This window comes from Trichosurus vulpecula, chromosome 1 (assembly GCF_011100635.1).
Source record: "Trichosurus vulpecula isolate mTriVul1 chromosome 1, mTriVul1.pri, whole genome shotgun sequence".
NCBI classification, from domain to species: Eukaryota; Metazoa; Chordata; class Mammalia; order Diprotodontia; family Phalangeridae; genus Trichosurus; species Trichosurus vulpecula.
This window is the reverse complement of record NC_050573.1, coordinates 352,501,962-352,526,979: the sequence shown is the minus strand read 5'-3', so window position 1 is coordinate 352,526,979 and position 25,018 is coordinate 352,501,962. Positions and strand designations below refer to the sequence as shown.

General features: G+C 38.4%; 1 pseudogene; it reads left to right on the top strand.

Moving 5' to 3' along the window:
- The first annotated feature begins 11,650 nt into the window (after positions 1–11,650).
- Positions 11,651–13,399, top strand: LOC118833409 (annotated as a pseudogene).
- Positions 13,400–25,018: the final 11,619 nt, after the last annotated feature.

Genomic DNA, 25,018 nt, shown 5'->3' with positions numbered 1-25,018 from the left:
TTTCTTCCTCAACTTGAGTTATTTAGATTTCCTCATTTGTGTATGCCATCTTAATAGACAATGTTGCTCCACTGTTTCTTTACTTGGTTTCTTTTTGATAATGTTTACTTTTATTTAAGTCATGATTCCCATCTCACAAAGGTTTTTTTTTTAAATCTGTACTATAAAATCCACTGAATAACTCTTTTTATTACCTATATTTTGGGCATTTATAAACAGATATCTGAAGTGATAATTTTCATTGCTGACTTTCTTTTGAATTTTTCTCTTTTGAATTACTAGTCTTATCCTTTGCTATTTTTCATCTTCCGTTGTGTTTGCTGCTCTCTACCAGGTCTGTCAGTTATAGGGACAGTTTTCTTCTTTTCCCTCCATTTTTAATTTGGATCCATCTTAATCAGATTCAGATGTGTTTATATGCATATATGAATGTATTTATGTATATATGTGTGATTACTTGTATTTAATATAAACTTATTCTCATTAACTGTACTCCATCTCTGTCCAAGAGCCATCATTCTTATATTTTAAGATATGACCTAGAAAGCCAAACCCCATTCTCAGAGGTTCTTTTCATAGTCACTCTCCACAATTTCCTTTCTACTAGTCAGCATCTATTAAAAAAAGACACCACATAGATCCCTCATGTCTTTAGCTTCTTTGAGTGGATTCCATAATACTTCTCAATATTATCTAGATTTTTTTTGTAGCAGTGTCTTTTGTCTCTACACAAATCACCAGGATTAGATAGTAGTCTTTGGTGGTTTTCATAAGTCTCTTGAGGCTTTCTCTCAAATAATGGATACATATATACTGCCCGGCCTATAGTAGATGACTGATAAATGTTTACTGACTAAGTTATTGACATACACAGGAAAAACCCACAGACATTTATTGTTAATATCAAATTAACAAATATTCACCCTCAACAGCCATCTTCTCCCACTGACTCTTCATGGTATTTACTGTAAATAACAAAAGCTGCTTCCCCCTAAGATGGTCCAAACTTCTCCTCAGTACCACCTACTCTCTCCACCAAGGAAATCTTAACTATTACTTAGATCCAAATATTCAATGGTCCTTCTTCCCTTCCTCTGCTTTATTATTTCACTTTTTAAACTCTGGATACATTCGAATTTTTTTTCCTCTTACAGGTCTTCTTCTGTTCTTTCAAGGAAGATTCCTTCTTATAAATAATATGAAAAGGAAGACACACATTCCATCAGCTCTTTCATCTTCTAGGTGAAAGGTCACAGACCAGCTTGCATTTTATGTATGCTCTGCAGTGTCAAGATTCTGACATCAATACAAATGTAGCCCATTTTCTTCAGACCACCAAAAAATTCTGTTTGCACTCCATAGCTTCTTTTAAGAAAGATCCTCCTGTTTTGTTGCCTATTCTTACCTGCAACTCTCTCTTTTCTGTTCCTGTTGGCAGTTCTGGTAGTTAACTTTCATGGGAGACTACTGTGGCAAACTACCCATTAACCTCACCTGTCTGCTGAAAATGGGGCTCCTGAATGAGACTTGCTTTACTTAGAGTGAGCCTTCTGCTGTTGTCACCAAAATCCATTCCTGTTTGACTGTTTTCTCATAGTTTCCAAACATGGATGCAAATAGAACTTACAACAAAGCCATTTCTAATTAGATGATAGTGCCCACTTCTTTTCTCCTCTGCTCCTCTTCCCACTTAAAGTGAGATATTTTCTTCTGCTGTTTTGGCCATTTATGCCTGCTCAAAAGGAATTTCCACTTGACTCTCATCTTCAGATCCCAGAATTGCATGATTCCCCCTCATCAGCATTCTTCAAACACAGCCTAGATAAGCACTTTCTGGATATGTTATAATGAAGACTCTCTTTATGTGTGCTTTGGGCTAGATGGTCCCTTCTGACTCTCAAATTCTACAACTGGTCACATCACATCTGGATTGCATTTCTCAGGCGAATCTTTAAGATCAAATTCCTGCCAGTTACCACTTGACCAACCATAATTGAGATAACCACCTTTGGGGCTTGAAAATGTATGACATGCAGTACCATGGGATTGGAGCCCTTCCTCCATGTATGATGGCTATAGAGATAAGGAATGTAAGGCAATATTAATAATCTCCACGGAATCTTACCTCTCAACCATCACCAATGGATGCAAAGCAGGTGAGAAATAGGAAGTATGTATTTGAATCACATTAAATTTTAAGGTGGATTGTTTCTTTTACTCTCATACTCATTTTATACTCTAGTTCATCTCCTGGTATTGACCTGAAATCTAACCCTCTCATCATTAATTAGAGCTGTCTAATGGGAAAGCCACACATTCTACCAGTGTCTGCCACAATAAGCCTTTCTAATTCCTGATGTATTCCAGTGGGTCACATTTCATTATGTCGAGCGGCTTTATAAACTGATTTGACAGGGAATATGATGATATGATTCCTCAACTTCAAAAACAAATTTGGGTAGCTGTAAGTAGATTAGCAATGTGACCCACCCTAAAAATATTTAGGGATGCCAAGTAATCTCTATTCTCATAAATAGCTAAGCACCTGTGTAACAATGCACATGAGAAGAAGCACTTCAAGGTATCAGAGTGAATGTAACAGATATTTCTTTACCATAGATTCTCATGTCAGGAATGTCAAGAATAAAAAAAAACAACCATATCAAAGACATTCTTCTTCATAGGTAACTAGGTAAAAAGAACACTGCTAATAGAGCTATGAAAAGAATAGAAAACTGCTGATTTCCAGACAGTTGAGCTTAGAGGACATTCTCATAGTCATGAAGACCAGAGTTCAATTCCCACCTGTCTATACATATAGACTGCCTAACCCTGGACAAATTACTTAACCTCTTGGTGCTCTGAGCAACTCTCTAAAACCAACAGACCAGTTTGAAGTTAACATTGGGAGAGAGAGCTTCCTCACCTACATGGGTGAACTCAGAGGTTAGAAGGAAAACAGCGCACACTTTTAACTCTCAGATGAATGTCACTTTATGAGGACCATTAGGCAGAAGGGAAGTAAGGAGAGAATCCCTCTCATCCTCTCTACAAATCTGAAGAAAGCTATTTCCCTCCCCTCCCGCCCACTCTTTTCTTGAAGTCACATATATACAGATAGTCACTTCCATATCTCAGTTCTCTAATGCATATGAAGGAAAGTCATGCTAATTTTGTGTTCACTTTGCCAATAATGAAGGTTAAAAAAGGTCATTCTGGATTTATAGGCAACTTTTAGAAAAATCATCACAAATGATTTCTAGAAAACCATCCCACAATATATCCCATCTAGATAGATATTTACAATAATTTTCCTTAGTAGTATATTATACTTATGAATTAATAACACGACCACCACCATCATGACAGCAACAATAATAATTCATATCAATGCATCACTTAAAGGTTTTAACGTTCTTTCACAACAACACTATGAGATAAGTAATGAAAGTATTACTCTTCCTATGTTATTGATGAGAAAACAGGGCTTACTTAGAATCAAATAAGCGTACGTCAGCAAAAGACTGAATCTCAGGTCTTCAAACTTTAAGACAAAGGAAAAGCAATTTTCATTTTATCATGCTGATTCTCAATATGATCAAGAAATTAGATACATTTTAAAGGTAGGAATTTTAGGTTTCAAATAGTGTAGCTACTGCTAATCCATAGTCATAGTAGCTAGCAAGTATCTGAGGCAGGAAACAAGCCCAAGTCTTCCTAACTTCAAGTCCCGTGCTCTATCCACTCTGGATTACCTAGTATGTAGGAACATGCATTGTGCATCTGTAGAGATGTACACACATGAGTACACACATAGGTGTGTGTATATATACATGCGTGTATACACATACACACACACATGCTACTCTGTAGTCCAAAACTGTTGTGAATCAATTAAGTCACAATATCATAATATCATTAGAGAAGGAAGTAACCTCAGAGATCATCTAGCTCATTTTATAGGTGAAGACATTGAAGCCCAGGGAGGGTGTCATTTGTCCAAGCTTGAAGAAGTGTGAACTACTAGAGGCAGGATTTTTATCCATATGCTCTGAATGAAGCATCGATCCTTTTGCACTGTTCCAGTGTCACCTGAACAAATAAATAAAGTGTTTAGGATCACTCTTCAAGTGATGACTAGTTAAACTAATTGGAGAAATAATGGTAAACTAAGCATTATGATACGTGAAGATCAAAGAGAAGGTATCCTAGTTCTTATAAATTGTGTTCCCTCCTATATTTCTCTATGCATTTGTGTGTGTGTGTGTGTATACATATATATATGCACACAAATGTGTGTGTCTGTGTATACAAACACATTTGTGTGTGTACATATATACATATCTGTATACACACATAAATATGTGTGTATACAGATATATACATATGTAGTACATGTAGTACAAAAACATTATACAGTTTTGAAACAAACTGGACATAAACCTGAGTTCTAGTCCCAGATATTCTAGTAATTATTTTTGGTAACTTGGTCAACTTACACAATTTCTTTAGCCCCCAGTTTGCTCACATGTAAAATGAATGAATGAGACTATTCTCCATGTTTTCTAGATCAAATATTCTGTTGTATACTCACATTCATACCCGATTCTGGAGTGTCAAGATTAAATTAAGCAATGGCTTATTATCTGGTATGTACATGACTAAAATCAGTAGTTAACAACTGTATAATCTTGTAGAAAACCTAGCAGAGCTAACATGGGCTTAACTGCCAGACTAAAGTCATAGATGGGAAGAAACATTAGGACAACAGCCCAGGTCTCCTGATGCCAATGCCAGTTCTTTTGCCAATATACCATTATAGTACTTGGCATTTAAACTGCATTTAATTAAATAAGCATTTACTAAGCACATATTAGGTTCTAAGTAGTGAAATAAGTGTGGGGAGAGAAATAAAATTAAGATATAGTTCTGGGCATCATGGAATTAACTGTCACGAAAGAATGAAACAGCAGATTAATATCATGATGAGCATTGGAAAACCTAATGAAAGAACACCAACCTATAGTAATTCAAAATGGTACAATGAAAGAAACATTATTTCCTGAGTCAGACTATGTAGTTTGGGGTCCAACCTCTGCCATTTTCTAGCTATGCAACTGTAGGCAAGTTTGCTTAGCTCTTAAACGGATATAATGATTGCACTGATTTTGAGATAATACTAATAATATTGATTGAAAAACCTATAGTGAATACCCAGAGGGCTATAAAACTGCTTACTCTTTGACCCAGCAAATACCATTACTAAATCTGTATTCTGAAGAGATCCAAGAAAAGGGAGAAAAACTTATATGTTCAAAAAATATTAATTGCAGTTCTTTTTGTGGTGGCAAGAAAGTTGAAATTGAGGGTTGCTCATCAGTTGGGGAATCCCTGAATGAGTTGTGATAAATTATTTGTGATGGGATGCTTTTGTACTATAAGAAATGACAAGGGGAATGGTTTCAAAATAACCTGGAAGATGAATTGATGCAAAGTGAATTGAGCAGAACCAGAAGAACATTGTACATAGTGACAGCAATATTATAACAATGATTGACTGAAAGACAGCTATTCTGATTGAGACAGTGTCCCAAGACAATTCCAAAGGACTTATGATGAAAAATGCTATCTACCTTAGAAAGAGAACAGATGGATTCTGGATGCAAGCTGAAACATTCTTTTAAAACTTTATGTTTCTTACCTTTTGTTGTTTTTTTCAACATGGCTAATATGAACATATTTTACATGTCTTCATGTGTGAAATTAATATCATATTGCTTGCTTGCTCAATCGATGGGGAAAAGGTGGGAAGGAGGGAGGGAACTTGGAACTTAAATTTTGTTTAAATGAATGTTAAAAATAAATAAATGTATTAATTAAAAGAAAAAAAGGAAAAAGCTATAGTGATATAGCAGTATGAACTATGGTTACATTATAGCCCCTTTCATCTAGAAGGCTGAATAATAGCAAATATGGTCTTCTTGTTCTAAGAATTGTTAGAGGAGTTAGAGTAGGTTTCTTTTTCTACTACATACCCTTCAATAGACGTTTCAAATTTGCAACTACTGGGCTGCATGTGTCCCACAATACTCCTTAGCGAGGTAGGAACCAGAATAAAATGTAACTGGCAAATATTTAACAAAATAAATAAAAATACAATAAAACATGTATAACATTACATTTAAAACTAATTCAATATGCAGCCAGCAGGTATTCTTACATATGAAGAAGTGGCCCCTGTTTCCACTTGAGTTTGACACCACTGCCCTACAACATTGTTTTCTACAGAATTGCCTTTTTTCCACTTTCCTCAACCTTCCCCTCCCCAGTGGCCCACTCTAAAGATTCACATCCCTTCCACCATGAAACCTGGATTGCCAGATCCATAGGAAACAAACATTTTCATCTTAAATCTTTTTTTTCTTTCCTACCCTTTCTATCTTCTGACTGTGGACTGACTCCCTCCTGATTACAAAGCTTCCCTGAAGACCCTTTCCAGCACCACTTATACTTTCACTCCTTTCTCCTCATTCACTGGTCTTATTTGGGGAGTTAGAGTACTCTCTGCTCTCCATTTCCGCTTCCAAGCTCTAATACTATCATTCAGCAACTTCTAGTTCTTTGACAATCAATCCATATCTACCACCCAATGAAAATTCTGATTGCTAATATCTACTGAACTCCAGTACGCTCTCTCCTTTCCTCAATAAGTTTAGTGCCTAGTTCATAGTCTTTCTCTATTCCCCAACTCCTGCCTACATCCTGCAGAACTTCAATATACATACTGATACTTTCTGCAACACCCTAATCTCTTTTAACTTGCTTTGCAACTTCAGCTCTCTTTTCCATCCTTCAGTTCTTTTCAGTTCTTTTCCAGGCCATCAACCTTTCAGTGATTACACTTTCCTTTCTTCTCCATCTTGACCCCTTGATGACCCATTTCAGCTCTACACTGTCCTATTCTCTTGAGTCCCTTACCCTATTGATGATTTACTTTGGCAAACTTAAGCCTTGGATTCCTCCTATCACCCAAAACCTTCATTCCTATTCACCTGCTGCTGAACAAAGAAGGGGAAAATCACAAGTAATTTCAATTGGGCTATCACTGTGGCACAATAATCTTTAAATGACTCCTAATTGACTCAGCATGCCGCTTACTACATTGACTTTTCCAGACCTTTGCATCCCTCCTCAAACCTCCATTTCTCAGTTGAGACTCTTGCTTCATATTTCATTTAAAAAAATTGGGACCATTTCCCAAGAGTTTCCTCTTCTCCCCTTCTCTTCTCTAATCACTCAGATACCTTCTGCAACTACCTCTTCTTCACCCTTGCCTCTTAGGGAGAAGTAACTATTCTCCTTGACAAAGTAAAACCCTTTTAGATGCATGAGCGATTCCATTCCATTCCATATTTGCCAGCCAATTTCTATTTGTATCATCTTCACTCTCATTTATCTTTAATCTTTTACTGTTTCCTGACTTTTTTCCCCTGCTGCCCACAAACATGACCATATTCACCATCTTCAAAGAACCCTCACTTGGTTTAATAACCCCCACTAGCTTTTTGACAATATCTCTCATTTGCGGCTAACCTCCTTGAGAAGATTGTCTAGAATCGATAACTCCAATTCCTTCCCTCTCATTTTCTTCTTTTAGCTATCTGCAGTATGGTTTCCAACCTCATCATTCAACTGAAGATATTTTCTCCAAGGTAACTAATGAATCCTTAATTGAGTAGGCTAATGGCCTTTACTCAATTCTGATTTTTCTAGACCCTTCTACTTATAGCCTTTTATACTGTCAACCACCTTTTCCCCCTGATGCTCTCTTTTCTCTAGGTTTCCAAAATGCTATTCTGTCCTGGTGCTCTTATCTGACCATTCTTCAGCTCCTAGGCTGGACCTTCATCTGGGTGATGTCTACCTCTATGCTATTTTACTTGGTGGTCTAATCAGACACTATGTATAAAATTATTATTTCTATCCGTATGATTCTTAGATCTTTTTATTCAAACCCTTCCCAACCTCTAGTTTTACTTCTATAACTCTGTTAGAAATCTCAATATAGATATCCCATAGACATATTAAACTCAACATGTCCAAAATTGAACTCACCATCTTTTCCCCCAAAACCACCCCTTTTGCTAACTTCTCTATTACAGCCCCAAGATACTACTATCCTCCCAGGTACCTAGAATCATGGGCCAATCATGACTCCTCATTTTCACTCTCCCACATTCAATGTGTTGCCAAGTGCTGCTATTTCTACCTTCATGACATCTCCCCTTTACGTACCCTGCTCTCTTCTTAAACTGATACCAGCCTGGTGCAAGCCTCATTACTTTACTTCTAGACTACTGCAATAGCCTGCTGCTTCGTCTCCAGACTGAGGAGTCTCTTCCCAGTCCAGTGTATCCACCACTCAATTGACAAATTACTCTTTCTGAACATCAAATCCCACCATGTCGCCCTCCTCTTTCCTCATTTACTAAACTCTAATGGCTTACTCTTACCTTCAGGATCAATGATAAAATTCTCTATTTGATATTCAAAGCCTTTTATAACCTGCCCCCTCCTACCTTTCCAGTCTTCTAACACCTTATTTTCCCAGAAACACTCTTTAATCAAGTGACAATAGCCTAATGGCTGTTCCTTCAACAGTATCTCTTGATTTCCTTGAAATCAATCCCCTGACCGAACATTTTAACCATTCACCATGTCTCCCTTCTTATCTTTTCCCATGGCTTTAGTAGCTTCCTTCAAATATTCACTAAAGTCTCACATTCTACAAGTTTTTCCTCACCTCCCTTAATGCTAGGGCATTCCTTAATTTAATTGATTATCTCCAATTTATCTTGTATCTTGCTTGCACATAACTCTGCATATGGTCTACCCCATTGAAAATAGAAACTGTTTTGTTGTTGTTTTATATTTTGTTTTGAACCTGTCTTTGTATCCTCAGGACCTGGTACAGTGGTTGGCACAGAGAAGGAACTTAATATATGTTTATTGACTTAGTGGCTCTTATTGTTATAAGCAACCATCAGTTCATCCACCAGATGATCAAATGACTACCAAGCCTTTCTGTTTATAGGCAGTAGAGAAGCAACTAGTTGACAGGGAAAGATTGAAGATAAATGAAAGAATGGGGATAATAAGTGGGGGAAATCTGCTGGAAAATATGGGATGGAATGAGATCACTTGTGTGTATAGAAGGGTTTGTCTTTGTAAGGAGAATAGCCATGTCATTATGTAAGACTAGAGTGAAGGGGGAAGGCATCTTCGTGATATATAAGATAAGCAGGAGGGGAAAAGAGGGAGCTCTCAGAAAATGGCCTCAATTATTTTCAATAAAATATAACACAAATATTCGCATTCACTTCACAAGATTGTTGTGAAGATCAAATGAGATAACATCTTTAAAGTGTTTATCTTAGTGTCTGGCATTTAATAAATGCTTATTGCCTTCCCCCTCACATAGTAAGTACTTAATAAATGCTTGTTGACTGAATTACTTTTTCTTTCCCCGTAGAGCTTGTGAGATAAGCGACCTTCTATACTCAGAAGATTTGGAAAGGGGAATGCATTTTAGTAGCCTGAAGATACCAGACATTATAAATAACATTAGGTTTATTAAACATTTACCAAATTTTGGGGAAATGCCCTCCTTTGGACGACTTAGCCACTTCTAGGTTTTGAATATTTCAAATTCATGAACCTATTCAAAACGCTTTTAGATAAGTTTATCTGTTTTCCTAGATGGCTGTCAACTGTTCGATTCATATTCAGCATTTGACCTAAATGAGAGTACTAGAAAAAATAAAATTCAGTTCCCAGTTATGCTTTTCAATAGTAATATCCATGGAAATCTTCTTGTTAAAAGTACTGTGAATATAATACAAGTAGAAATACTGAGATTATAGATTCTGCCTTTATCTTCCTTATGGAAGAGGAATTCAGAAGAAGGAAAATTCTATTGATACATTCATTATATTTTTTATTTAATTAAAGACCCACTGAATCCCTGTGAAGGGGAAACATTGAGCAATAAATATATGACCTCTTCCCCTCTATACTTGTGGTTACTCCAGATGAAATCCTGAAAGAATAAGATCAATTCCTTGAAATTATCCCTAAACCCTTAGGGCACTTTGTTAAAGCCAATAATACCAGAAGTTTCTTCCCTGTATGGCCGCAAATCCTTTGCAAAATGTTTGGTCAGCAGACATAATATATTTTACACTCTGCTCCTTACAGAAGAGCTAACCCTTATTCTTATTAGAAGAAATGATAAAAGAAAAAAATATATTTTTAAAGAAATCTTAATGGTTCCACAAATCTATTTGTGTGCTAATTTTTAGCTATTTTAATGGCAGTAAATATACTTTTCTTTTGAAGAACACACACACACACACACACACACACACACACACACACCCGATAGAATTTTATTTCATTTACAGTAGTGTAGATTGAGTTGAAGATGTCATTGAAATAGGGCTTTAGCAAGGTGTTTGAACCAAAGTTTAGCTCAGAGTGCCCCCTGCTGGTCAGTTTCATGCTGACACTGATAGAACAGCATCATCCCCCTCAACATAGTTTTTTAAAATAGGAATCATATTTATATTTAACTTAAAGCCATTATTAAACACAAATCAACTACTTTTATGCCCACAATCTTTGTTTACAACCAACCTGATCAACCATTTCTTCCACTTACTGCTAAATGCTAATAATGTAGTAGCATGAATAATTCAAAGTAACAAGGAGAAACAGAACAGATACATGTAAAAAAAAAGTATTTCAGACTAGACTAAAACCCTGAAAAACAAACTCCAACATTTAAGCGACCCATTAATGGCCAAAACTGATTGGGAGACTGTATCTTGGCTTAATGAGCAAAATTAGATTTAGATAAAAGTCCATGAATGATTAAGTGTCAGGAAAAAAAATGTTTCAAGTAAAATATAACAGAAAATGGTATATATATATGATAGTACAATGTATGAGAAGTTTATATGTACAGTTTTTTTTCCAAATCTATATAAAACAGTCTTAATGGGACTAGGAAATGGGAAAAAGAAGAGTACTGTACATGGTTGATAGTGACCTTAAAAGTTGTCTAGTATAATCCATCCCTGAATTACTTGATAAGCTGTCACCTATTTAGATCTAAATATCAGTAGTTCAATATTGCAAAATGAAGCACATTTAAATTTGAGGTTGTTCTAATTGTCAGAAAGATTTCTTATATTAAATCTAAATCTCCTTCCTACTCATTTCCATTGCTTGGTCCTAGTTCTGATCTTTAGAACCAACCAAAATAAAATCTAATGCTTCTTCCACATAACAATCTTGCAAAGATTTAAGGGCAGCTATAATTCCCCACATTAGGATGTCTCATTTCCGGACTTACCGTCTTTAATTCCTTTGGTCAATTTTATCATATTGTGATTTCTCACCCCATCCCCACTTTTGTTTTCCTTGTGGACTCCAACTTGTCAATATCCTTCCTAAACGTTGGACTGACTAGATAAAGGAGCAGCCGGAGCGCCCGGGGCGGCTCTTTCCTGGGTGGGGTTTGCCGAGTCAGATCAGTTAGCAGGAAGCCGAGCAGCAGCCTCTCTGCCTCTAGGAACGCAGCCAGTCCCGGACCCCCAGAGCTCGAGTCGCGGCCGCCTCCTGTCTTCACCGCCTGCCGCGAAACTTCGCCAACTCGCCTGCCACCATGCCCAAGACGATCAGCGTTCGGGTGACCACCATGGATGCCGAGTTGGAGTTTGCCATCCAACCGAACACCACTGGAAAGCAACTCTTTGACCAGGTCGTAAAGACCATCGGCCTGAGAGGTTTGGTTCTTTGGCCTGCAGTGCCAAGATTCCAAGGGTTTCTCCACATGGCTGAAACTCAACAAAAAAGGTGACAGTCCAGGATGTGCGGAAGGAGAGCCCCCTGCTCTTCAAATTCCGGGCCAAGTTTTACCCTGAGGATGTGTCCAAGGAGCTCATTCGGGACATCACCCAGCGCCTCTTCTTCCTGCAAGTCAAGGAAGGCATCCTCAAGGATGACATCTACTGCCCTCCGGAGACTGCCGTCTTGCTGGCCTCCTATGCAGTCCAGTCCAAGTATGGCGACTTCAACAAGGAGGTGCACAAGGCTGGTACTTGGCTGGGGACAAACTTCTGCCCCAGAGAGTCTTGGAGCAGCACAAGCTGAACAAAGATCAGTGGGAGGAGAGGATCCAGGTGTGGCATGAGGAGCACCGGGGTATGCTGAGGGAAGATGCTGTCCTGGAATATCTGAAGATAGCTCAAGACCTGGAGATGCACGGGGTGAATTACTTCAGCATCAAGAACAAGAAAGGTTCCGAGCTGTGGCTGGGCGTGGATGCCCTGGGACTCAACACCTATGAGCAGGCTGACCCCCAAGATTGGCTTCCCCTGGAGCGAAATCAGGAACATTTCCTTTAATGATAAGAAATTTGTCATCAAGCCAATTGACAAGAAAGCTCCAGACTTTGTCTTCTATGCGCCCCGTCCCGCATCAACAAGCGTATCCTGGCGCTGTGCATGGGGAACCATGAGCTGTACATGCAGCGCGGCAAGCCGGACACCATTGAGGTACAGCAGATGAAGGCCCAGGCCCAGGAGGAGAAACATCAGAAGCAGATGGATAGGGCCCTCCTGGAGAACGAAAAGAAGAAGCGAGAGCTAGCTGAGAAGGAGAAGGAAAAAATGGAGAGGGAGAAGGAGGAGCTGATGGAGAAACTGAAGCAGATTGAGGAACAGACCAAGAAAGCTCAGCTAGAATTGGAAGAGCACACTCGGAAAACTCTGGAGCTGGAAGAGGAGAAGAAGCGAGCCCAGTCTGAAGCCAAAAAGCTGGCCAAGGAGGCCTTGCTCCGGGCCTCTCGGGACCAAAAGAAGACCCAGGAGCAGCTGGCCTCTGAGATGGCAGAGCCCGGATCAGCCAGTTGGCCCGGCAGAAGAAGGAGAGTGAGGCTGTGGAATGGCAGCAGAAGGTCCAAATGGTCCAGGAGGACTTGGAGAAGACCCGGGCTGAGCTGAAGAATGCCATGAGCACCCCCCATGAGAATGAACAAGACGACGAGCAGGATGAGAATGCGGCTGAAGCTAGAGCTGATCTGTGGGCTGAGGCCGCCACCAAGGACCGCAGTGAGGAAGAGCGGACCACTGAGGCCGAGAAGAACGAGCGGGTCCAGAAACACCTGAAGGCCCTGACCTCGGAGCTGGTCAACGCCGGAGATGACTCCAAGAAGACAACCAACGACATGATTCATGCAGAGAACATGCGTCTGGGGCGTAACAAGCATAAGACCCTGCGTCAGATCAGCCAGGGTAACACCAAGCAGCGAATTGATGAATTTGAGTCCATGTAATCCTCTTGCCCCGTCCCCCCCCCCCCCAGCCATCTCTGACCTCTCCCCCGCCCCCCTCTCCCCCCCGCCTCCGCCTTTGCCCTTTCTGAACCAACCAACCAGCCATCCAGGGACCCCAGAGCACCCTCCTTTCTCCATAGGAGAGGAGGAGGGAGAGAACTTTGAACCCCTTCCTTCCCTCTCCCTTGCCCTCAGCTGCCAGCTTAGTCCAGGCCCTGACTTGCTTTCTCCTGAGGCTTCGTTCCTATCCTTGTCCCCAGTGGTTCACCGCTGGGTTTGCCCTTTTTCCCTTCCGATCAGAGAGCCCCAGCCATAGGGCACCGTGTCTAGGCACATGTGGGTCTTCTCCAAGTTCTTGTGGCTCAGTGCAAGGCAGGAGGAGGAGGGTTGGGGAAGAGAATAGGGAACTCACTCTAAAGATCAGAGAGAGACATTCCCCAAGCCTGCTCTACCCAGAACCTTTCAGGCTACCAGGAGAGGGGAAAGCAGCCTAGGTGGGGAGAGAAATCAGGCCATTCCTGATTTCCCTTCCTAGACCCCGGCCCAGTTGGTTGGGTTTGGCAACTCAGCACCCCGGGAGAGAAAGAGAGAGGGAGGGAGGAAGATTCAAGCAAGACACCAAAAAACATTTTAAGTCTTGGCTGCCCAGCACCCCCAAGCAAAACAGTGCCTTAGAGGAGCTGTTTGGGTGCCTTATGGGGGCTGTTGAGGAGACCTTCTGATTGGCCACCTGTGCCTTGGGGGCTGTCCCTTTTCCCCTAGATGGGCCAGCCCCTCCCCTGCCTCCTTCCCTAGTGAGACTGAATGAAGAGAAAGCCCAGGGGAGTAGCCCACAGCTCCCTGTCCTGGGGAAGGGGTCACCTAGCTCTCTCCTGGGTCTGTGGCATCCACCATATCCTAAAGGCCTGAGCAGACAAGGGTCTCCCGCCAAATAGTCCCTCCTTCTCTCTACGGGGAGATTGCCCAAGGTGTGTGTGTGAAAGGGTTAATTGGATGTTACCACTCCATACCAGAGGTGCTCCAGTCTCCTAAGACACACCTCTATGGCGTGTATGGAGGGGATGGGACCATGCCTGCCACCAGTGACCTCCCTACAGACAGCGCCTCTCCTCACCACCCCCTTCTGGGGGGGCGGGGTGCTAGGAGGGAGGCTGCCTGTGGGTCACTTTTCAATGTCCTGGCCCACTCCCTTCCTACCCTCCCGGCACGCTGTTGAGGCATCCTTGCCAGGCTGGCTGGGGGGCACCAGCACCCTCCTAATACGATGCCTGCATGATGTACCCTTCCCCCACCCACCATCTAATAAAATGGGGATTCCCTCCTTCCTCTTACGCATAAATACAATCTCGTTCTCGTCTCGGAGCAGGGCTGCGTTTTGGCCTCCAATCCCTCCCACACCTTGAAAGTGTATACTGTATTATAAAGAAGATACTTTGCAGGAAATTAATGTAAAACGCTTTCTGTATCAGTGATGACATCATCACATTAGGTCACGCTAGATTGTTTTATTATTTTTATTATTTGTTCTGCAGCTTTTTTTCTGTTTCTGTCTGGTTTCTCTGGGTTCGACAGACCTGACCTCTTCTTCCATTCCCCGGTGGGCCACGGGACGGGGATGGGGGCGGGGCCCAGCTGCCATCTGGCTTCCTTCTGAAGTCATGTTTTGCTGTAAAACCTAACAGCCCTCTCGCTGTCCTGGGCGTCGAGAGGTTAACTTGATGTGTCCCTGAAAGCAAGAGTTGGGGTAGTAATTCACCCCATGGGAGGCTGGTGCAGAAGACTAGACTTTGTGCGTGCGTCTTATGTGTATTTTTTTTTGTTGTTGTTGTTATTTGTCTGGAGGGGTTTATTCTAAAGTCCCATCATGTTCAGTTTCAGTGCCAATAAAATTGAAACTACCCCCCCCAAAAAAAACCCCAAAAAACAAACATTGGACTGACTAACCCAGATATCATTCAAACCAGGCAAAATACAGGTCTGCTTCAGCCTCTTTTTCTGAATAGCATTCTTCTCTAAAGGTTATTCAAGATTCAACTAGCTTTCTCAAGTGCCATGTTACAATATTGACTCATATTAAGCTTGCAGACTACAATGACTGTAACAACAACACCAATATCACCAACTACAAGTATGAATTTGTATCTAGACATTTGTTTTATTAATTTTAGTTAAACATTGATTATTTGAACCTAAGTATAAACTTTACATTTATTCCTATTAAATTTATTAAATTTCCATGTAGCATCAGAGAAAGTATGTTGGTATTAAAATGGGGCAGGAGCCTTTGTAAAGTCAAGCAACTTGGGATCACTAAAAGCCCTACATAGTATCCAATATGGGGTCCATACTGTGATATACATATTTTGATTTTCCTGTATAAATTGTTAAGCTGATCTCTTTTGAGTTATGAATTTCATAACCTGTGACTAGACGTAATCAAGACGTTTTGGTATATGTTTCACTCATTCTCATAAGAATGCACAAATATCAGAAAGCAGGACCTTTGGTGGAGGGTAAAATAGCACCTGTGCTTTAAAAACTTTTTTTGTTATTTTCACTTGAGATATCTTAAAAATCATCTCTTAAATGATTTTGAAATTTTGTCATCTCTAGCATATATTTCTTTTGTGCATGTATGATATGCTTAAGCTGTTCTTCACCTTTTCATCTCTTTATCATTTCTAGTTCCTAATATGACACATTAATGACTAAAGTGACAATTGATATAGTAGTTCCATTGTTCTATATACCTTAATAGAAATGGTGAAGATTTGTTCCATTTAAAAATTGTCCTCTTTCCAGTTTCATCAACAGAGTTCTCCTTAAGTAATTGGGCTTATATGGGTCTTAGTCTAATATATCTGCAAGATTATTTCCTAGCCCTACCCCCACAATTCTTCACTATTTTATAAGGTGTTACCGTTCTTAATACATTTTCCTTTATCCATTTACCATTTGAAAGGGGTCAATAGTTTATTTGAATAAGGCATACAAATTGGAACTGTCTTAATTGTTCCCATTGCCATCTTCTTATCTTTATCTTATTTTTTTGGCATTGGTTTTGTCCATTAACCAATGCATGCTCTGATGGTGTACAGACATCTGTTTCCAAAATGACTCCCACAGCAGGAACCAGTCACTTAATGTTTAATGAGTTTCAATTTTTTTGTATGATGTTATTTAATATTCATGAAATCTGGCATCTTCTGGGGGAAAATTTGCAAAAAATAATAATAAACACAGCCTTGTTGATGACACAAAAGTCCATCATTTTATACCAATTCCACTGATACTACTTGGAAATTGATTTAAAATTTAATAGGAATAATTGTAAAGAGGCAGCTAGGTGGTACATTGAGCAGAGTACCACCTCTGGAGTCAGGAGAACCTGAGTTCAAATCCGGCCTCAGACATTTGACACACTAGCTGTGTGACCTTGGGCAAGTCACTTAGTCCCAATTGCCTTGCCTTCTCCCCTCAAAAAAAGGAATAATTGTAAAGTCCAATTCTTTGGTCCAATAAGATCAGTGGTATAATTTCAATATATGACAATAATTCTTGGAAATGAAGTACCATAAGTATTATTTTCCTCGTAATATTGATGAGGAAAATGAATCTCAGAAAGGTAAGTGACTTGCCCAGTGTCACAAGGATAAAAAATTTCAGAAGCATAGTTGGAAGCCAGTTCTTGCTGATTTCTACTCCAAGGCTCAAACCACCCTGTACTCATGATATACAAATAAAGGGCTTCTGAATTTTCCATTGTCATTTTTGTTTCTGATCCCTGAGGCATATATTTTCACCATCTTCTCCTATACATACCTTTGCATCTAAGCCACTGAATATAAAGTATATATTCATTTGGTTTGGAAGAACTGACCAAATCATGATGAAGAGGAAGATTACTAAGGGCCCCCAGTACATATGTGTGGAGGAAGAGAGTGTTGACATAGTTTGGAGAATGTAGAACAGGGGGCCTTATATTCAAAGGGAGAAATGTACACCATCAAAAGAGATAAAAAACAAGGGAAAAGCCAAGAAAAGGAATGGGACCCTCATATCGGTGTTATAGAGTACTTTATGAGCATAAGTATCTGGTGGTATGGTAAATAGAGTGCTGGGCTTGGAGTCTGGAAAACCTAAGCAGAAATTCAGCTTTAGACATTTGCTAACTGTGAGACCTTGGGCAAATCACTTAATATCTATATTTCTCAGTTTCTTATATTATAAAATGGGGATAATAGTAGTCCTCATCTCATAGGATTGTTTTGAAGATCAAATGAGATAATATTTGTAAAAAGCACTCAACACAGTATCTGGCACATAGTAGTTACTTTATAAGTGTTTATTCCTTTTGTTTCCCCTTCCCCTCTTCCCAATTTATACTAATGCCTCTTGTAGAAAATAATGTCAAGTCAACAAGCATTTATTAATAACCTACTATGTGTCAAGAACTGGGCTAAGTGGTAAGGATACAACAACCCTGGTCCTCAAAGAGTAAACAGTCTAATAGAAGAGATAACATGCAAACAACTATGTGCAGACAAAAATATATAAAGAATAATAAATTCAAGATAGTATTAGAGAGATTAATCCTAAAGTTAAGAAGAATTTGGACTAAGCATGTTAAAAGCCACAGGATTCTATTATTTAATCATGGAAGCAATAGGGAGTCACTGTATTGGATTGAATTTGAGTGTGGAGCAGTATGACATAGTGAAAATTACTCTTTAGAAAGATCAGTGTGACAGCAGAGTGGAGCATGGAATAGAGTAGGGAGGAACTTGAGGCTTGGAGACCAACCAATAGACTACTGAAATAGTCTAATGAGGGCCTGGATAGTCGCAGTGTCAGAGGAGGGGAGAATGAGAGACATTGTGAAGGTAGAAATTACAGGACATGGCAACAGACATGAGGGAATGAGGGGTCTGTGATGACACATAGGTTGTGAGTCTCTGTAACTAGGAAGATAGTGGTACCCTTAATAATAATTGAGAAGTTAGGGAAAGGAAAAGTTTTGGGAATTTTATTTTAGACATACTGATTTTAAAATAACTAAAATATTTCCAGTTTGAGATATTCAATAGACAGTTGGAGATATGAGACAGCAGGTCAGGAGAAAGGTTAGTGTTAGACAAATATATCTGAAAATCATCTATAAAGAAATGCTAATCAAATCCACGGGAACTGATGAGATAATCAAGAGAAACTTTATAGAGAGAGTAGCAAAGAAGACCCACAACAGATTCTTAGAAGACACCGACAGTTTGTGTACAGGCTCTGGATAAATATCTAGCAAAGGAAACTGAGAAGGCATTAACAAATTAGTAGGAGGAGAACTAGAAGAGAGCAGTGCCATGAAAACTAAAGGAGAATAGAATATCAAATTCTCAACATTCATTTTTATAAGATTTGGAGTTCCAAATTTTTCTCCTTCCTTCCCCTCCCCACTCTCCAAGACAGCAAGCAATTTGATATAGGTTATACATGTATAATCATGTTAAAATTATTTCTGTGCTAGTCGTGTTGTGAAAGAAGAATCAAAACAAAAGAAACACAAGAAAGAAAAAACAAACAAAATAAAGGTCAAAATAGTATGCTTTGACCTGCATTCAGACTACATAGAGCTTTCACTGGATGTGAATAGCATTATCTGTCATGAGGCTTTTGGAATTGCCTTGGATCGTTGCATTGCTGAGAAGAGCTAAGTCTATCATAGTTGATCATGATGCAACATGGAGATTATTGCATACAATGTTCTCCTGGTTTTGCTCACTTCACTCAGCATCAGTTCATGCAAGTTTTTCTAGGTTTTTCTGAAATTTGCCTTCTCATCATTACTTATGGCACAATAGTATTCTATTTTATTCATATACCACAACTTGTTTAGCCAGTCGCCAATTGATAGGCATCCTCTCAATTTCCAATTCTTTGCCACCACAAAAAGAGTTGCTATAAATATTTGTATACGTGTGGGTCCTTTTCCCTTTTTTATGATTTCTTTGAGATACAAACCTAGTAGTGGTATTGCTGGATCAAAGGGTATGCACAGTTTTATAGCCCTTTAGGCATAGTTCTGTATTGCTTTCCAGAATGGTTGGATCAGTTCACAATTCCACCAACAATTCATTAGTTTTCCACATCTTCTCCAACATTTATCATTTTCCTTTTCTGTTATATTAGCCAATATGATAGGTGTGAGGCAGTACTTCAAAGTTCGAAAGTAATGTATTTTGAAAGGAGGAGTTAGAATTAACTATGGGGGGAAAGGATTAACAGAGGATTAGGTACCATATTATTAGTTGAGCTGGGAAAGGAAAGGACAAAATAATTCAGAAGGAGAGAAACAAATGTAAACTCCAGCAACCTAGATTTGTCTAAGTTAACAGGGTAGATAATGAATATATTTAATGGGGTTAATACAAATGAAGAAACAATACAAGAAGGAAAGTTTATTAAAAGAATGACAAGAGCTCCTGGATCAATACCGGGTTGACCACAAGTAGTAAATAAACTCATTTTAAAAAGTAAAGGAAAAGGTGGCTTTCATAAAGATATAATTTAAACTGATAAAAGAAGAGCAAAAAAAGACAAACAATGAACATGAGACTCAAGAGGTTAGAACTTTTTTTTGGATAGCTGCTATAGTACTAAGAAATAGAAGGGTATAAAGAATAACAAAAATATAAAGAAAACTTTTAAAAATGCTACTATATTTGAAAGCTTGATAAATGAAGGCAATGTGATATGTTTAAAAGAAAGATAAATCATTCTCTATATCAAATTGCCCATTAACAAAAATGAGAATATTTTTATAAGAAAAATATTATTTTAGTTCAGTCCAAGAAATTCATACCTCACTAAAGGAGAAATCATCATTAGCCAGAGACTTTATTATACAACTAACCATAAAAAAGAGTGTTAAAATATGAATAAGATTATAAAACAACAGATGAGAAAGAGATTACACAAAGTATTTACATATCATAGGTTCATAAATTTGGAAAAGGAACAGACTTTATTGGTAATCTAGGAAGTAGAAAGGCTATTTTCACCTTAATATTACACCTTGGAAAGTCTGCCCAAGAATCAAGTGGGAAAACTCAAAGAAGGAAAAGAGTAAACATTGAAGAGATGGAATGAAAAGGAGAGGGAAGGAAATCATTATTATTTGAATTTCAGTACTACAAATAAAGATAGAACTAATTAAGAGATTACTGTAGAGCAAAAGTCCTAAACTATACTCCTCTCTGAAACTGAAGATATGATATGATCTAGACTATATTCATATGTTATTTGATAAATTTATTATAGTATTTAGTAATATAGCAACTTACAAATTTGGGATTTCTGTGTATAAGTATCTACATGTGAGAAAAATGTGTGTTTTTTTCCAAAAATAAATGATCCAACTGATTATGGTGAATTAAATAGAGGACATTTTTATCAAGTGTTAAGAAAAACAATTAATGCAATAGTATATGTGTAAAGAAACCTGAATTTGAGAAATCATACCTGGATGTAAATAGATTAAACTCACCTATGTAAAGGGAAAAATTCATAATGTATTATAAAACACCTAAAGCAGACATATAAAACAGACATAGATTTAATGTTGAGAGGACAAGATAAATTCAATCATAATCCAGTTTATCCCCCAAAATCAAAAGTTAAAACCATTATTTCAAATGAAGCAGAAACTAAAATAGAAATTATCAAAATATAAAGTAAAATTATGTCACATTCAAAGTCTAACACAGAATTGGGAACTTATTGCATATATAAGCAGTACAAAATTAATAATGTACTATAATATTCCTCCCTCAGTACTTGATAAGTTACACAAAAAGAAACAAGGAGAAAATTATCGACTTAGAAAGAATGATGCAAAAATTGCTTAAGGTAAATACATGGAGAAAAATTAATAGGAATATTAGATAATTTACTTATTTCTCAAATTTCTATGCCATGTTTTCAAAATTGGTCATATTCTCATGCACAAATCTTTTTTATAAATTAATGCAGAAAGAAAAATTAAACACTTCTATTATAAACCATAATAAGAAAGAAGAGCTATAATTAGGAAAACTGAAATCTGTATCCATTTATCTTATCTTATTTCAACATGTAGCCTCAACACTGCACAGTAATGTTTTAATTTCTTGGTTGATTCTCTATAATGATTATTGCAGTAATGGCTGCTCAATGTCTTTTTTGTTTCCTTTATCCTTTGGTATCTGTCCTATATAACATGTACTTATTTTTAAATGATTTACTCATATTTACCACCATGTAACCTTGAATGCATTAGTTTATCACCTCTGGACTCAATTTCCTCACAAATAAAATGAAGAAGATTAACTAGATAATATCAGAGGACTTTTCTAGCTCTAACTCTATGATCCCATGAATGTATGAACTCTACACTACGGCCACCTTACTGTATGTTTCCTATTTAAGACATACATAAAATTATAGAGGAAAACCATAGCTACTGACCAAAGCAAATCCTTCAGATGAATGTTACATATAGTAAGTTATAATATTCGTACCCTTTGAACTCACAATCTCACTATTCATTCTACAATGCTGGAGGTTATTGTCAGGTAATAAAGATCTATTTATACAAAAATATTCACAGGACCACTCTCTGTAATGACCAAAAGTGGAAACAAAATATATACAAAACAATTGATGAAATGTTAAACAAATTGGGGTTTATATACATAACAATATACAGTTGAACTGTGAGGAATGGCAAATTTGAAGAAAAAGACTGGGGAGCATATGAAGTGATATGGAATGAATAAAAGCAGAAAAATCCCAATGTACACTTATTGAACTAATGTAAATTAAGGTGACATGACCTAACAACAAAATTAAGGTTAAATACAGATATCAGGACTAACTTCCTGAATCTAAATAAATGTAGGGCTCTTTAAAGCTTGTCCAGATCATCTAATACACCAACACTCTGCATACCTTACCACAAGGATGGGGGTAGCCTTCTTTGATTGACAACATAGCCAGAAAGGATGCATCTTTAAAACTGGCTAGACTGACAGTAGGGCTCTTGCCTATGGCTCCTTAATGCTACATTCACAGTGTAAAGATCAAGATTCATTAACAATATGGACACCACAAAGTGATCCAGGAGTGGCGATAACTTCCTCTCTCTCCTCTTTTAACCCAGCAATAAGAAATAGACCTTGCATTATGTGTTTCTGCTCTGTTGTTTCCCTCAGTTGTAGATGGCAGTGGCAGTGATTCCCACTGGATCTAGGAGTTCAAGCCATTATAACTTTGGTGCCAGCTTTGCTGGCAAGGTATTGCAGCTAGCCAGACCATCGCAGAAGCCCAGAGAAGCCAAGGTGCCTAGGACTCCATGGGACTCTAGCCCAAGGTGGCTTTTAGACTTGGAGCTGGAACTATGATCTATAGGAATGGAGCCAAGTTAAAAATTTAATACTCTTCCCCTATTCGGACTATGAGGTGGCTTCCTATTTATGCTTCCTATTTATGCCAGAATAAGTTTCTATGGTTGCAATTATGTACCTTTTGAAGTAAATATTTCTTGGTAAAAACTAATCTAACTGGCAGAGGTTAATGTAACTAAAGTGCAGGGCATGACCTCCCAACCCTTGGGAACATAATCAGTGGGAGTTGGAGTCAATGGCAGACAACTTAGAAACTCCAATCCCCCTTAAAGGTACCAGAGAACCCTAGGGAAGGGTTGAAATACCTAGTCTTCAGGCAGTGAGGGCCAGGCCAGGAAAAACCCCTTTACATAAAACATACAGTTTAAATATCTAATCCTAATCTGTTTTGAACTTCAGCCTTGCATTACCAATTTCCTTCTAGAAATCTTCAACAGAGTGTCTCAGGGGCATCTCAAATTATCATTATCCAAAATAGAACTCATTGTGTTCTTTATAGAAGTGGCTCCTCCAAATCCCCTGGCTTCAGGTAAGTGGACCACCACTCATAGTCATGTCTTGACCCATCCCTGACTTCTCTCTCTCTCTCTCAGCTTTAGTACTTCAGTCCATTGCAAAATTTTGTCTATGGCACCTCCAAGACATCTCCACTATCTGTGTCCTTCATACCATTTTTACAACCAATACACTAGTTCAGGTCTTTATCAATTCCGGCCTGGACTATTATAATAGCTTCCTAATTAGTTTCCCTCCATCCTCTCTTCCCTCCACTCCAATCCATCTTCAATTCAAATGCCAATATAATACTGCAGCAGAGTACTGTCATGTCACTTTCCATGCAAAAATATTTTAGTGGCCATTATTATAATAGACTCCTTTCCCTAGTACTTAATAATAAGTATAACTTGTTTCCAACCTGCCATTCCTAGTGTATTTACTATTACACCCTTTCGTGCATTCTATCTGCCAGACTAGATACTTTGATCAAATGACACTGGCTTGCTTGCTGTTCCTCACCCACCTAGAATAACACATCTCTGGACTCTGAACCTTTTCCCTGGCTATCTGCCATGTCTTGAACACTCTGCCTCCTCATCTCTGATGCCATTCCCTAGTTTCCTTCAAGACTCAGTTAATGACCCACCCTCTGCTACAAGCCTTTCCTAGCCCTCCTTAATCTCAGTGCTTTCTTTCTGAGACCACCACCAATTTATCCAGTACATATCTTGTTTGTTTAATTTTTTATTGCATTTTGTCTTCCAGATCAGATCGTGAGCCCCTTGAAGGCACAACTCTTTGTTTTTGTTAACTATCCCCAGTACTTAGCATAGTGCCTGACACATAGTGGGTGCTTAATAAATGCTAGTTGATTAATTGTTCCCTAATCTTTCTTTTTCATCTCTCACCTCTGGGAAACTACATAAAGTATGCACTTTTGTTTGTGACTCACGTCCTCTTAGAATCTCTATCATTTTTCAGGTCTTGGCTCAGGTGTCACATCTTCCATTAAGCCTTCTCTGATCATGCCCCTTCCCTCAGAGGATACTGATACTCTTAATGCCCCTCCTCAGATTGCCTCCTATTCATTAAACTATATACATGCTGTATCATGCTCCATTTTTGATCGGCTGGAGGACAGAATGTAAACTCTTTAAGGTCAGGGACCGTGTCATTTTTGTCTCAGTATCCATAGAACTGGTTAAATCAAGACAAGTCAACAAGCATTTATTAAGTGATTGCAATAGGCCAGGTATTTTGCTAATTGGGGATTTGTGTTATTGGAGACATAAAGAAAGGCAAAAGCACAGTCCCTGCTCTAAGGGAGCTCCCATTCTAATGGGGGAACATCATGCAAACAACTATGTAAAAACCAGACATAGAAATAGAAACATAGATTAGATATATAAATAGAACTATGCATAGATACATATGGTATATGCAATATAAATAGAAGATAATCTTAGAGGGCAACTTTTACATATGGACAATTAATAAATCTGAGTTGAATTGAACTGATAGATAGGAGAAAAGATCCAAGAAGGAGATAGAATTTTAGAAAGGAATGGCTAGGAGGGTGAAAGAGGCCTCTGTGGATCAGACAGCAAGGACAGAAATCTCAAGTATGAATTCCTGAATTTATCTAGGAAAAGATTTTGTTGTTGCTATTGTTTTTAAATCCAGG